This window comes from Taeniopygia guttata, chromosome 3 (assembly GCF_048771995.1).
Source record: "Taeniopygia guttata chromosome 3, bTaeGut7.mat, whole genome shotgun sequence".
Taxonomy (NCBI): domain Eukaryota; kingdom Metazoa; phylum Chordata; class Aves; order Passeriformes; family Estrildidae; genus Taeniopygia; species Taeniopygia guttata.
Window position 1 is genome coordinate 28,815,551 of NC_133027.1, and position 17,480 is coordinate 28,833,030.

Here is a 17,480-nt window from a genome sequence, read left to right on the forward strand (position 1 = left end):
ACTACCACTGTGAAAAGCTTTGAGTGATGTCAGACAAGTCCCAGAAATGACAACAGAATAAAATTCTCTAGAGCTGGTTTACTGTAGACTATTGTTATGTTGTATAGAGAAAAGAATTACAGAAATCTAAAGACAAAAGAATTATAAAAGCTCCATTGACAGTTCTGTGAATTAAAAAATCTACCTTCATTACTACCTTGCTTTGGAGAAATAAAAAGAAACTGTAAAGATTTCAGACATTTAACATTTCAGAATCTTAATGCTGTTTCCAAAAGTGCCTGCCATCTTTATGTTTGATATTTCTATTGTTGTTTGTATTCCCATGACTCCTTTTTTCCTGTTCTTTTACTTCTGGTGGTTGGTTGGTTGGTTGGTTGGTTGGTTGGTTGATTTTTTGGTTAGCTTGGGGTTTTTTGTTCCTGTGGTTTGATTGGGTTTTTTTGTTAATTCGTCCCTAATTGTGAATGTTCTGAGTTTAAGTATGAGTCAAGAATTCTTAAAAACTGTAACACTCTATATACTTTCATATTTTAATAGACTAAAAGAGCTCACATCTTCTCTGCAATTGCTGTAAGATAGTACCAAATACCAAAGAGTCATCACTTGGTACTGCAAAATTGTCTAATTTTCTCTTTGGCTGTCCCTTCATCTTTCCAATTCCAAAACAAACTGAACAGTGGTTCATGAAGACTGCTGTTTACACAACCCGTGAAGATATCATACCCATAATTTGTCTATCCTAGTTCATAGATAATCAGTTGTATGATTGATAATCAGTTGTTCCTCATACTCCCTTATTCCAGCAGTATCCTTCACATGATTAATTTTAGTATTTTTCAACTAAGGCTGTTTTTCCCTAGTGAAACCCATGAATTCTTCGTCTGGGGAGTATGAAATTCATGGCATGTGTACCTTCTTCTACTGTCAAAACTACAGACCTGCAAAAAAGATGTTCCTAACTACTGAGATATTGCTTGTATTCTAAGTGCAATAGCATGGTAGCAAGTAGAGACTGTACTGTCTACATAATCAAAGGAGTTATTAACTAGCACTTTCATGTCTTATGATAAACATTTTCAAAAGGATCCTAGTGAAAGGCACACTCTTTGTGGTTTATATCCAGTCCAGAAGAATTGTTCTGCTAGTCGTATTCTGCTAACTACAAAGTGGCGTGGGAAAGACTATGCAATATAAACTGCAGCACTTAAATGTGCTATGACATCTCTTCTTCAAATTAGATTGTTTTTCAAGATTTCCTGAATTTATATTTGCAATTTATTTTGAATATCTGACTAGGAAATGTAGAGATAATGCAATGTGACCATATTATTAAAATTACATATTGAAACCATGCTATCCCACCAGCTTAATTATGGGGAAAAAAAAAAACAAACAAAAAAAAGAAAATCTGATCTTGTTCATGTGCATTAAAATTATTTGAAAAAACCCAAACCCAACACTTTAGCAGTATGATAGAAATATATTTTTAAACTTTTTTTTCTGAATAAGAAAATGTAATGCAAATGCTAGAGATTAAACTGTTGAACTTTCCAGTTCTGAAACACACTGCCAAGAGGAAAATTCTGCTCTAGGCAGAGAAATAGATCTCATGGGAAAGAGGTACTGGATGCCTTGCCTCAATTTCTAAAACATGCGTTTTTAATATGCTGCTAAAGGGTAAAATATGTCTCCCAGCAGAACATGACATGATTCTGCTCACTTTATTTTATGCTTCCAATCTACTGCTTCATAGACTGTTAAGAATGAAGCCATGTTGAAATTTATGGTTTCACCCACCTGTAATTTTAAAAAAAGTAGCTAGTTGAAGGGATTCATCCGAGCATGAATAAATATGAGATACAGAAGAATCTTTGTAATAAATAAATTATGTAAGCATGTATTTTTTGCCTTTACAATATTATGGGAATATATGTGTAATATATGTATTGAGTGTTCTATAAGGGCACCATAAAAACATCATAATTTTTCTATTATCATAATTTGGCATGTTTTGTTTTTGATAATAGAAAAAAAATGCTCATTACACAGTGCTATATTTGTTAAGAGGTCATTAATAAAGCATTTAGTGTAAATTAATATTTCTCTAGGGAATAACTAACAAGGATAAATGCTTAAAACAAAACACCTTGATGTTTCTAGACCTCTGATTAGTAAAGCATAATCATGCCAGTAACCTTCACAGAATCCTGATTAAAACAAAGCATTATCTGAAAACAGGCTATTTAATTTAAGGTATTTTTAGTGTCTTTGGTGACTCTTGTTTTCATACAACAGAAAATGCACACAGTTAAAATTGAATTGTACATAAGCAGCTTGATAAATGAATAAAATTTTAAGGCTGTCATTTCATAATTCTGATGCATATTAAAACACAAAGAAAACTAAAACTTAGATAATTACTGTACCCAATATTGTGTCAAGGTAAAGGCAGCACAGGAATAATGCTTACTTTCAAAATATCAGTATTTTGGTGTATATTAGTGAATCATCTTGGTCAGATGACATTTATTTATCATTTGATAACAATTAACAGCTCAATCAAGTAAGGACTCCTGAGACCAGATCTGGGGGCATACTTGCATGTGGTGATATCCACTGTCCATATTGTCAATATATATACATTTTCTATGGAAAACATTGGTAGAATTAAGGATTGTATTCCAGTAGTCAAGTTCTTCGTGGTGAAGTAATAATTTTTATTACACTATCTAACATAGCTGCAAAACCAGAGTAATTTCTCTTTAAATAATCCCATGGTCCAACAGATTTGAAAGAGAAATGGCCAGCTTCAAAATGAACCATAAGTTAAGAGCAATTGTTCTAAATTTAACCTGGTGAAATTATCTATCTTCCCAATGAGAGAAGAAGATAGTCCAAATGGCAGGAGCAAATGTGGATTCATAGTATCACTATTATTGACAATCTCCACAAAATTAATATAACCACCTTGGATCCTGCTTTAGTCTATGAAGAGACCAAACACATTGTTACACTTCTTCTAGGACTCAAACTTTGCTGGAGATATCTCTGAACACTGTATTAACATATACCAAATCTTAATAACACTTCTGGTGTCAATTCATCTATTTTGGGTTTGCCTTAGGACCAAAATATTTTCTCATGTTAAAAACGTCCCTTTAAGGGGTTCCCCATGAGACAAAATTTTGGCTTTAGTGTTCTGATTTATATTCAGTATTATGTTGAATGCTGGAAATGTCAGATGTGGTTGGAGGTAAGATATTTGTGTTGAATAAAGAAAGCAAAGATCTCATGTCAACAAAGCCTTTTCCTGGTACACTGCAGCAGCAAGATTTTCTAAGTAGATTGTTTACTTTGACTGATAGAGAAGGTGTCCATAAAATATTCCAGTCACTTCTGCTCTTAAAATGCTTTGAAATGACTTCTTAATGATAAGGTTTAGGAAAAGATTAATTCATCTTATTTTATGCTTTATGTATGACAAAAATATATGTATTTTATGTCTTTAAAATACTTTTAAAGAAATAATATTTCTTTATTTCATTTTTTAAATGAAATATTTAAAGGCATTATTTTCTGAAATGACAGGTATTAATCAATGACCTGGAAAGAATCAGAAGACCAGGTGACCATTTTATATTTATTACATTTCTTAAGAAGAAGGTGAGATTGATGGTGATTCAGAATAATGAGGAATAGCTAGTAATCATAAGTCAATAAATAAAGTGCTAAGATTTTAGTTATTCTACAGTTTTTCATTCACTGTAAAAACTATCTTGGTAGTAGGGTTAACAGTAATCTGTTTCATAAAAACTTAGCTCTGATATAACTAGAAAAAAATTAAAACCATACCAGAGCATCTTCAGAATATATATATATATATATATATATATATATATATATATATATATATATATATATTTAAATTTCCTATGAAAATTAAATCTTACCCAATTCTTAGAAAAAGGAACAAATCACTTCAGTATTGAAATATACATGAAATACAGCTATAAACCAATATTTTTTCAGTTTGAAAGCGATAAATATATTATCATAAAAAAAAAAAAGAAGAGAACAGAAAAAAATCTAAGAAGGTTAATAGAAAAAGAATGTGCTTGAATCTGTAATTTGCAATAGATGGCTCAAGGTTTGTTCTCATGGTGAAAATACAGCTTTTTTATTGTTGGAATAGTCAGTGTTAAACTGCAGGTCCATAGAGGTCGGTTGAGTAGACTAGGCCTTTCCTCTGATAATACAAGTTTTGCATTGGACTTTTAAAGAAATGGTTTTTGTATATAAAAATTTCAGTGTGAACAATCTGAATCCTGTGTGTATGATCCTTACAACCTTGTTTGATTTTGATGCTGCCATCTGAGTAGGTAATTGTGGTAGGATACCAGATGCTAAGTAACTTGACTGAATGAGCATCTTGAGAAACACAAAGCTGTAATCTACTGTGAAGTTAATGTTTTGATACTGAAGCTACAGTGTCATGTTAAGAGAAGCAGGTTTTCAGTTCATGAGGTCAATATTAGCTTGTATTCAATCTTTAATGGACCACACTCCCTACAAAAGTTATGATTTGCCTAATTTTAAATATTTGTTGAACAGTAGGATTTATATATCATATTGGAATAATTAACACATTAGAAGGGATAAATTATACCTTGAATGAGTTCATGGGGAATATGAATACAAAATAACATCTCCTCTAAACAGGCTCCATCATTGCAACAATCAGGTGCAGGTGATGTCCAGGGAGCAAAAAGACAGGGATTAGTTCAGCAATTTAGGTTACTGTTCTGTTCCCTTGTGTAGCCCTATTAAATGAGCTAAGGATCCTAATTTTTTTTTTATACAGACTAGTATTTTTGTGACTTTCTACCAAGCCTGGAAGAAGCTATAAGAAGTAATCAATAACCATTTATTCCTGTACATAGTATTGTATATTTTTAAGACACACAGATTTTGCTGACTCTAGTAAATGAGAAGCTTCAGGCACTAAATATTAGACCACCTGGCACATATTAGCTTCTGTTTGCACAGCTAAACTCTCCTTCATACCAAAAGAGAGTGACTGTATTGAAACTGCCTTTGGGAATTAAATCTGTCCTGTCCTGAGCCCTGTCTGGACATTGGCTGAGAGACTGCTAAAGAGCCCAGGCCAAAATACTGCATAGAACATGCTCACAGTTTGCCAGTGTTCATGTCAGGAATCTGGAACTGTAGTCATATCAAGATATTATCATAACTCTGAAATTCTAAATATGTTTCCAGTAGTTCTGCCTCAATCTTAGAGTCTGGTCCTAACACAAAGAATTAGTGAGTTACTTCTGTCATGACAGAAAGAGAGAAAACTCTTCTTCTTAAGGGAACACTTTTATAAAAGCAGGTCGGAAAACAGAAACATTATTAGATCCTTGCAAGGAGCAGAGCAAGATTCTGCAATGTGGTAGAAAACTCTGTGAGAATTTGCTGTTAAAACTTTCTGATTCAGGGATTCTCTGTAGTAAGGTAATTACCTATTTGAGAACTGTAGGGATGGTAAGTGTATATTTTCAAACTCAAATTCGACAGAACTTTGGTTCCTTCACTGACAATTAAACCTACTGAAAGAAAGGCATTTAAATGTTGGCACTAATTTTTCATATGAACACTGTAATTAAATTAGTGAGTCAGTAGGAGAAATGACATTGAAAAGCAAAGTTTCTATTAATTTATACATTTACATATTTGTACATTTGTATAAATTCTGAAATACATACTCTTTATCATGAGTAACTGTGAAAAAGAGCTATAGGTGCTTAATTTTAGATTCAGAGCCAAAGGGGAAACTGCTTGTCACAATGGAGTTGCCCTGCTTGCAGCACAAGTTAATGAACACTGTTTACACAGAAGTGAACAATGATAACACAAATTGGGCAAAGGCAGGGAAAAGTACTTAAGTCAAGAGAGAGAGAGTGAACAGCCATGTGAGTGACTTGAAAATATGTGTCATCCTTGAAAAATATGTTCTTAATCCTGAGATTTAGAAAATTTGAGATCAGAACTGTTGCTAGGTGATCACATTTCCTTCTGAAACCATTTACGCCACAACTGTACTTCCATAAGGAAATTATAAGGTCATTCTCACTATAAATCTTTTTGCATACAAGAAGAAGGATTTTATACAGATTTATAGAGTTGATGTTCATTCATGAGCACCCAACAGTGTCTTGACATGCCATCTGTGGGGCTTTATCATCCTCTTTGGAATGGCATAAGTCTTTCATCACTGTCAGCAGTATGTGAATGTCCTGAATACATTTACTGTTTGAGAAAATCAGCTGAGCTTGGATAGGTAATGCACACAATTGAATTTTGTGCACAGTGGATGATGAAGGAAGAACAATCTGTGTGTTTTATAACCTACAGAAGTCTCTTCCAATTTTACAGATTCTCTATATTCTTTGGTCTGCTACCTGCAGGAGCCATTTGAGTAATTAGCTAGAGATGTAACCTATCCTTCATGGCTGAGCATGTGTACCAAGATTTAGAACCAACACCTTTTAGCCACAAACTTTTACTGGAGAATGAAACTGTCTTGTTAAGTATTATACAGAGTCTGACAGAGAAGTAATTTATGATTATATAGATTGTTCTTTTTATTTTCAAACAATAACTGAAAATATTGCTAACGGACCTGTCATACCTTTTAGCACAGGTAAATCATATTAATTTCTTTGGTATTTTCTAATGGGCACTTCCAGCCACCCATGAGTCAATGGAAAAATTCTCGTGTTTTCAGAGAATATTAAATGTGCAGGACCCCATGGTAGACCTTCTGTTGTTGTTCCATATGCCACCTTTTCTGATCATTGTTAAGAGATGTCTGACAAACATACCCACAAGCTGCATAAATGCAATAGGGAGCAGTTAGAAATGTAAGGATATTAATTTCACAAGGAAAAGACAGAGAAATGCCTTTGAATAGGTAGTAATCTGGTTAACTTTACCTCCTGGTAAGCTGCTGTACTCCGTTACAAAGTCTGTATTTAATACTGTATCTGCCTGAATAAGCAATGCTTTCTAGTCTGCAGAGTACCTTTCACTATAATAGAGAGGGACATGGCCTACATTACATAGCAGGTATCCTGTAATCAGGAAAGATAAAATAACATTTGTAAACTGAAAATCCATAAGAACCTAGGTTTGGGAAACATCTCTGGTAAAGGATTTTAGAACAACTTGTCTATGTAAAATTAATTGTATATACAATAATATACACACACAGATAAGAGTTGCTACTAATAATTTTAATCTGAATTTTTCTTCACATTATTTTTTTCAGGCCCTAATACGAAAATTAGGACTGAAAAGAAAATGAAAAAAAAAGCTGCATTTCGAAATTAAGTGTACAGACTTAAGAGGCCTTCAGAGAAAAGGGGAAAAAATGTTCTCTGTATCTGGAAGAGTGAAAAAAAAATCACCGAGCACAAGTCCTGGAAAAAAATCTTCTTCGAGTATTATTTTCCAGATGAGAAAAATATGCTGAAATGATAGATCAAAATTTCTGGTGGGCAAAGTAGAATTGTCCAAAGCAAGTGTGGTTATTTGGACAACTAAGTTTGAAAATGTTTTATGGGACTTTAACAAATCTTCTTAAATATAATTATTTTTTAACATTTTATAAGATATATAACACCTTATAACTTCACCTTTAGTGTTATTATAACAGTAAATTCTTCCTCTTATTCTCTCTCAATAGTGGAATGCACTTAAGTAGCATTCACCAAGAAAGAACCTTTTCCCATTTCATCTACAACCTTTTTTCATTTGCCAGAAGCAATACTGCTGCCTTTGGAGGATGTTTAAGTTTACCTGAAATAGGGAGTCATCATGCAACATGTGTAAATGCATTGTGCTGAACTGAATAATGGTTTATTCATGATTCTGAGGCTACATTCGTACATGGAAAACTTTTATGCTTCTACTTTTAAAAGTGAAAATATTGCTAAAATACAAGACTATTTTCTATAATGACCTGTCGGAACATCAAGGAAATATGTCCAAACAGATTCACATATATTAGATTTCCAGTAGCATGGAAAATCAGAAAAAATAATCTAAGGCATATTGTTTTGCTATTTAGTTTAGGGGGTTTTTTTGGGTTTTTTTTTTTTTTTTTTTTTTGTTGGTTTTTTTTTTGAGTAAGGGATTGGTTTCTAGTTTTCTTCCTCTCTTCAGGAAATTAGGATCTAACATATTTCTTCAGCATTTATAGAGAACTTTTAAGATGTTCCATAGCAACCTTTTGAAAACATTATTTTCCCCATAACTTCAATTCATATTGAGAAGTTGTATTGAGAACTAATACTTAGAATATTCAATGCTCTTCTAGATATTTATATGCTCTTCACTGAATTCAGTCATCAGGTATCTAATATTTATATGAGCAGCTAAGTATTGTGTCAACTTTATTTATTGTCTGAGTGATTGGAAAGTTCAGCAGTGGAATTCAATGTTAAAAATTTATGGAGAAAATACCAAATTTAGGGATTCCTAAAGTAGAAGGCTTCCATTAAAACATTAATGGAAGCTTTATCTACTAAAGTGGCTTACTGCCCTTCAGGGACTATCACATCACTTTTTTTTTTTAATCCCCCATTTCTTGCCTTAATGTATTAGAATTACACCTGTTTAGCAGTTTTCCCAGAATTTTCCACAACACATTACTTGTCAGAAGCCAGAGAGAGTCATATCCTGGCAGCCTGTGCATTTAATACAGACTGCAGAAACTTCTGCAAATTTTGGGGATCACTACTTACTTTTTTTAAAATTTAACTAAAAAGTAATGTCAATGTGATACATCTGTTTTAAGATGACTTTGGCTCCTTGTTGATCATGTTGCATAAAGGGGAAGTGAATTGATTTTGCGATCGCTACAGATGGACAAATATTGCCTGACTGATAAAACTAAGAACATATTTTGCGATACAGAGTTCATGTTTCTTTACTTTCTTTCTAAGATAATATTTATGAGAAGAGAGGTAAGACTTTTTGCTTTGTGAAGGAGGAATGTGTGAAAATAGAAATATTTGAATGATTTGCCCAGTACTTTTTAGAAAGGCCATTTTTAACATATAATGAACAACACATCAGTTAAAACTGATTGAGAATTAATTTTATCTCTCTTTTATTTTGCAAGGTCTTTTTCCTGTATATGGTCTTGGAAATTCATCATCTGCATCAGTAAAATGGTCTTGTGCTGATCACATAAAACTAGGTTTTCTATTGCTTTTATATTTTACTATCCAGTCATATGATATATTTTTGGTTCTTTTCTAGCAGCTGCTTTTCTCCAGTTCATGCATTAAGACACTTGCAGTGACATCAGTCAGACTGATGCCTCCCATTCTCTATTTCTGAGCATTTTTGCCTATTGCATCCTAATTATAGTGTCTTTCAAAATTCCCTGGCTCGGGCATTAGTTCACTACTAAGTTACATAGAAGAGTGTCTCCCACTGAGTCAGTAGCACTAAAAAACTTGCTACAACACTGAAGTGTTCCTTTGAGATCTCCCATTCTTCTATTAATTCAGCCTGAATGTGCTTAGCTTGTTAGGTCTGACAGGATTACAGTCCATGGTGACACAACTGTCTGAGTTCACAGAAGACTGTCGGAGATCTGATAGTGTTTTTTTCAAGAAAATATCTTTCCAGTGTAAGACTGGTCATTCCAACATGGATTGACTAAAAATCTTAAATATAAATAAATTACTTTATAAAAAAGTTCACAGTAATAATTCATTTTTAAGATGTAAAAATCTTCTTCAGAATATATTTAATTTGTAAATATCAATGTAATTGAAATTTCATTATAAAAAGGATTTAATAATTTTTCATACATTGTATACCTAAATATATAGATCTTAGATGAAAAGTTGTGAAGGAAACCTCTTGCATAACAGAGGATTCAAATTACATCTTAAACCTCAGAAGTCCTCTGCATTCTCTTAGATATGTCTTAATATTTACTGATCTGTCTGAATTAAGTAGTCACTCTGAAGAATGGTAAAAATTGGTACAAATTAGGTCTGAATAATCCTGTCGATCTAGCTTTAAAGTAATCTAATCTAAAAAGGTATTTTCCTTGTCATTTTACTAAACTGAGTGATTAATGCACTCTCTAAGAACAAGGATAGTCTTAGTGATTTCTATATGTCTAAAGACCATTGACAAAATGTTGTAGAAAACCTTAATGGTTTTTGAGGAAACCTTAAAGAGCATTGACCACAAAAATGTATGAAGCAAAATGAAAAACAGAAGCAGCAGTAGTAGTCTTGACTGTGTTAGTTGTTCCTGGAACAAGAAAGGTAAATGGCATCCTAGACCTAACGTATGTTAATTGTATTTGTTAATGGTTACAACAGATCCCTATTTACACTTCTGGGGAAGGAATCATTCTTTTTTAAATCTGCTAAGCATGATAGAAGCAGAGTTTAACATTATTTTGCAGAACTCATTCTCTGAGCTCAAGCTGTTTGGGTATTTTGAGATGTATGATAACTTTTCTCAAGTACATGACAAAAATACTTGAACTACCTTCAGAACTTCAGTTGTCATTTACAACCTGACATAGTTCATGTACCTTACAAAACCTTGAAATCCAGTCATTCTTCTCATCTGCAGTGGTAAGGTTACAAGGCTTATGTCTTATTACAGCAGCTTTTACCAGAATATCTCAAGGTCTATAACAGAGGAAGCCAGCTTTAGTTCTTTAAATAATTGTCATACAAAATATATTCTTGACTTTATGAGCAAATGAAAGCTGCCTTTTTCTCACGCAGAAGTGGTTGTTACTGCTTTACAACATTGACACATTGGTTATATGTTCTGTAGAGTCTTTTTCTGTTGGTTTTCCTTTTCATGAGTTTGACTAACTATCAAGAAACTCCAGTTAATGCCACTCATTTTAAAAGACACTCTTTTAATAGCTGCTCTGACTGAAGCTGCTTTCCAGAAATGGCATACTGTAAATCTTAATTTATCTGACATTATAGCAGCCTCATACTACTTGATTTCACTGAAATGAATAAAGGTACTATACCTCCAGGGTCACCAAGTCATTATTTCTGACTGATGTAGAAGAGAGTGTGTATTATCCCACTCCATTTCTATTTCCTGCTTAGTTAATATGTTAAAGATTTGAGAGCCAAAAGTACTTTGTAGAACCAACAAGCACTATAAAGCGGTCTTTCTTCCATATAGAGCTAAACCCCAACTTTTTCAACAGTTTATGATCAATTTTTTTTTTTGTTCTCATAATAAATTCCAATTTTCTAAAGAAAAAAAATTGCTATACATGTCTAAAAAAAAATGTACTGGTCAAAAAATTTTGCTCCTAGTTTGCTCAAGTTTCACATTACATACTTTTCTTTAGGTAAAATTTTTTAAAATATTTTTGGAGGTGTCAGTCTAATCCTATCCAGTAACCAAATATCACACAGCTGACTCACTCACTCCTTTTTCAGTGGAATGGGGGACAGAATCACAAGGATAAAAGCTGGAAATCCTATGGATTGACATAAAGATATTTTAATAAGGAAAGCAAAACCTCACATGCAAAAGAAATTAATTCAGTGTTTCCCAAGGGCAGGCAGGTGTTCAGCCATCTCCAGGAGAGCAGGGCCCCATCACAGGTAACAGTGACTTGGGAAGACAAACTCCATCACTCCAAACATTTCCCCTTCTTCCTTCTTTCCCCACTTTAAATGCTGAGCATGATGTCATAGAGTATGGAATATTCTTTTGGTCAGTTTAGGTCACCTGTCCCGGCTCTGTCTCCTCCCCAGCTTCCCATGTACTCCAAGCCTCCCTGGCAGTGTGGCGGAAAAGCAGAGAAGGCTGTGCCTCTGTGTCAGTCTTGCTCAGCAATAAAAAACTTTCAATATTATCAACCCCATGCTCAGCACAAACATAAAGCATAATCCACAGTAGCATACCAGCTACTGTGAGGAAATTTACAGGCCAAAACCAACACGAATGATTTGACTTTCTTCTTACTTCTGCATTTTAAAGTGTCTGGTGGTGTAACAGCATAAACAAAGTATGTATTGCTAAAGGAAGATTAGAGCAATGACATTGCTTTTGAAGTCCTGTACATATATGCATGTCTGTTCTCTTTTAGGAAGCTCGTTATTGCTTTGGTAATATTCTAGAAGGTTGTCTTAAGTAAAAAGGAGTTAATTTTTTTTCTATATCTGTATATATTTTTCTGTTGTTCAGCTGCTGTTCATTCGGAGATAGAACTGAAATTTTAATGTTTTAGAAAGAGCTGTAAAAATAAAGTTGTCAAAACATGCACAATACTGCACTTAACAAGGAATTACGAAGTTACATGTTTGTATAGCAATTATCATGTTAAATTATGAGTACACAGATTATGCAAAGAAAAGGATTATCTCTCTATTACATAAAGATGTTTGTATTAAAGACAACTTCCAATTTATCACTGTCTGTGATAAATTTCTTTTGCAAGCCAAATTATCTACGTCCACATATTTTTCCTAATAGCCCTCAGCAAAAAGTCAGATCTCTGTTGTGTAATGCTGAACTCCTCCTTCTCTAGCATAATTTTGTGGAGTTTGCATCAGGGAGAATAAACTTTCTCTGGTGTTATAGGTCTGAATAATATTCTGAACAATGTGTTTCCATAGTATATATATTAGAAGCAGATGTGCTAGAGGATAAACTATCATTTTATTTTATATACATTCAGCTAAAGTGAAGCAGAGGATAGAAATAAGATGTGTTTTTCTAAGCCTGAACACTCAAAGTGAAGTTTCATGCTCTCCTTAATCTGACATCCATTCTTGAGGGTAGATTTAAGGTCATTTGCATGTTAATTAACTGGTTGTGGGTGTTGATAAAGATTTGCACATCTGCATTCTTAGCTAAGGCAGTAAATGGCTGCTGGCTATTTGGAACTGAATTGGAGGAAACTGGTGGGACCATTGCTTGAAAAAATCTGGTGCTTTGAGCAAAGTGCAATGATACAAGCAAAAGTAAGCTCATAAAAATATTATAAGCTCATAACTAAGCATTAGTTATCTAACACTAATAAGATATTAGAATCTAGCATAACAGGAACCAGTATCCTTACAGGCCTACTCTTCTGTATGTCCACATGAGTCCTTAATGGGACATTAGAGCTCCAGTCTGACCTCACGCTCCAAAACAAGGGCAAAAATCATTATTGACCTTATTGATTTTTTTTTTTTAAGTTAGCATCTCCACCATTACTACTACAGATCACAAAGGTTGCTAGGAGCTCTCTAGGGTACCAGCTCATTGAAAAACAAGCTATAGCCTGAAATGAGCACTTCCACATCCTAAGGCATGGAGAATGAAGCTTTCCAGAACATGATAACAGCAGTGATGCAGCAAATAATGCATAACGCTGGTAATTTGCCAGACAAGTTGTGTTGACTTAAGAACCTATGCTATCTGTTGTTTTGCAAAGTAACTCCAAGTAACAGGATGGCACTATTTAAGACTCATATTTTCCACAGCTGTTTTGAATTAAGCTTTGTTACTAACAGCTAGTGAAATTAGTTGTAAATTAGAAAACATTATTTTCATAAGAGGAGGTTTTTTTTCTCTTTTTAAAGAATTACACAATTTTAGTAGAGCTGAGAAAAAGGAAAAGTCTTAGAAACAAAAATTCCTTATATAAATTTCCAAAGGTCTTTTCCTTATTAAGAAATGTTCTTTGGAAAACTCTATTCTGTCTGCAGTCCAATGTGCCAACCTCTAGCACTTGGAAGCACATACTAGTGCAGTCCCAGTAGGTGGATTTTAATGAAAAAATATGTATTAGAACAGTATGAAAACACATTTTTATTCTTAGTTCTTTTTCCTTTGACATTAAGTTTTACTGAGAAACTAGGTCTTTGTCTCCTAAAAGAGTTCATTTAGTATTAACAGAAAATTCTTCAGAGAAAATATTTTCTTTGAGGATGAATCTGTGTCTATGATTAATGAAAGCTGGATTCTAGTGTTATGTTTTTAGTGTGCATATTGGAATTCATTGCATGTGTTTTTCCTTTTCTTATTTTTATTGTTTTTCATAATATGCTGTTTAAGGTTTTTTACACTATTTTTAGATACTTCCTTTAGCATTTTTTTTGTCTTTCTCTCCTCCTGACAGAAGATTCTTTAAGTCTTGAGATTTTTAACACTTTTATAGTAATGGAGATATTTTGTAGTGACTAAAAAAGTGCAAAAAAAAAAAAAAAGAAGGAAAGTGTAAGATAGGAAGTACCAAGTATAAGATAGGAACATGCATTAGCTGTATGCTTATGTGGCAGGATGTAAAAATTGGTGTGATGTTGTTACGTAGATTTTGATAATGATGGTGTATTATGCCAATCTGTCTGACAGCCACATTATGGTCGAGCTGAAATTTGTCAGTGCTTACAGGGGCAAATTGTCATTCACAGCATACAGGTGTCAAAGGAGGAGAGAACAATGGACACTGAGACAAGATGGTCTCTCTGTGGCACATCAAGGCAAATGCAGGCATGGTTTCCATGGAGTGCTGAGGACTGCCATGGGATAAAATTGTGTGTGTGTAGGACTGATGAACCGTACTGTTGCAGCAAAATTGGAGGAAGGCAAATGAAAACTAGAATAAAATATGTAGTGGGAATGGGTACATTTCATATCATGGTGTAGATGATATGTCTTCCCATCTTCTACTAGATTAATTCCATACACTTTTGCCTATCTGGGTTTTTGTGCAAATAGCCCTTCCAGTTCTTGTATTTTTACATTTTATGAACTTCCTCACTATAGAGCTTGGGCAATGTTTTTTTTTTATTAGCAACATTAAGAATATATTAATGTTTTGTTAGTTATAACATAATTTCAGTGACAGTTCCATTCAGTAAATACCTGTGACTCTTCAAGAACTGTTCTTTTATCCTTGATATGGTCAAAATGTTTTAGGATATTTACCAGAACATACCTCTACAGCACAGGTTTTTAAGCTATATCAGAACCCAAGTATAAGTAAGCCAGATCCAAGGCATTGTAAACTTGCTATGCAGTGATTTACTATCGATGTCATTTAAAGCAGGTGATATACCCAGAGCTATTGCAATGGTCATCATGATATTTACTCTTTATTAGAATTAGTTTAACAGTCAAAACCAAATCCTAGCTCCTGATTTAACTTTCGGTGTTCAAAACCTTAGAAGATACTACTGTTTATTTTTTTTAAATAGACGTCTTAAAATGTCTATTTCTGCTATAAGAGACTAATTTTCTACAGAAAATCTTTGCCACTTTCCACATAATATTGAGAATACTAAAGAAAAAGTAAATATTTGTCATGGAGCCTGAAGAAGCCAGGTTCAACTTTGTATTCACATTTCCCACTGTCAGAAGATATTCTACACAAGGAGGTTTTGTTTTAATATTAAATGTATTTACTGGGATTTTGATTTAACAATACAGGAGTTCACTGAAATTAAAAAAAAAAAAACAAACAAACAAGCACAACACAGTCATTTAAATACATGATTGGATCACAACACAAACTCGATTGTCATTATTGGTCTCTGTTTGTGGTCGTGACTCTGGGTGATCCAGTCACTGGGAAAGAATACATGGTCTCAAGTTAGCTCAAACTCACTCTCCTCTTTAAAATTCTTTCTGCTGGCTGTTCTGTTTCATACTCTATGTTGGACTGAGACAGGTCCCCCATGCTGGTCTGGCTCACTCAGGACACTTTCACACTCTTATTAAGACAGGAAAGGCTATGAACACAGCCACCTGATCCCAGACAACCCCTTCAGCCTTTTATCTAAAGCAAAGATGACCCTCTGGTCCTCTGGTCAATTTTAACCATATTAATAATAAGGTTTTCATGTATTATTCTGACAAGTTAGACTAACTTGTTAAAACTCTATGCGGACTAACAACAATTTTATAGATCAGTATATGTGGGATTTTTTTTCCCCTTTTTGGCCATAATAAGATTTTGGTGTAACAGATTTCTGTACACTTTTATCATTTGACATATAGGTCACTATTGTGTTAATGGGTAGGACAGTACCTTTAGTGTAATCGTAGTCATAAAAATTAAAATTCTATGCTTTTTTAATACAAAAAATTAACTTAAGTGAAGCAGTCTGAATACTAAATTTTCACACAGCCTTTCTACCTAAAAGGTATGTCTGAGGAAGTGAAACGTGTATTTTTTTCTAAATGAAATCTCATCTGAAACAAGCCCAGAGTAGTTTTGAAAACAATTTCTTTGTTATCTAGTGAAATAGGGCATTATTAACCACTGATTAGATAAAATATATTAATCTTGATTATTTTGCATCAAGACAAGAGTCTGAGTCCCATTTTAATAAGTTGTCTCTGCGCATTCATAGTACATACTTGTTTAATGCATGTACCAATGAGAGAAACTAGTTAGTTCAAAAATTAAGAGAAGTGAATTAGAAAAAAAAAGATTAAAGCTTTCTGATGTCAAAGGATACTCTAAGAGTGTATTTTCTAACTCAAAAACTTAAGCATATATATGTCGAAATCTGTGGGTATTGGTGATTCCGAGATTGTAGAAAGTCTCTGTCTTTCTGCCCCGTTGCCAAAGAAGAAGCCATGATTCGTCTGTGCTGTTTTCAAGGTTGTTTATTTTTGCTTATCTATAACAAGTTCTGCTGCCCTGCCGCAGCTCTGTCCTGCAGGGCAGCGTGCGGGGCTCTGCCCCTCAGTGGGATGTTACAAACATTATATACCAGAAACTACGTGTACTATATTTACAATAATGTGCCAATATCTATCATCTACGTTGAACAGCGTGTCCCCAGCCTAAACCAATAAAAAAATGCCAACACTACAGTGAAACATGGAGGGCATGAAGAAGGAGGAAAAGGACAAGACACTCCCAATTCCTCCATCTTGTCCCCTCTGAACCCCTAATCTAGAAACCTAAAATTTTACTTCTGCACCTGTGTCACACTTAATTATTAGTCTTATCAAACACTCAAAGCTTGTAATTCATCCTGTAAGATTGAAAATTCCTCTCCATGGACAGAGATCACAGACAGTGTCTCTCGGGGCTCTGTCCAGGGGGGTTCCTGAGCCCCTGCCAGGGTCCCAGACCTGCCAGGGCAGCCAGAGGGAAGCCCTGGATTCCCACATACAGACAATTATAAAACAATTGCAAAATTGTTAAGAGCAGGCCTGTTTACATGACAGAAAAAAGCACCCAGTTTTGTCCAAGGATTGGTATTAGTATTTCTAAATTGTGTTAGGTGAAAGTAAAAGCAATTCCCCACACTACATGTATTTAGGCGTCATTTTTGTTTGTGAACAAGCTTACATAAGGTAAACACTGACATTGGTGAATAATTTCACCAAATTATTGGTGAAAATAATTTGGAAGTGTTTTGTATACCAGCACAGTACAGTACAGTGCACAG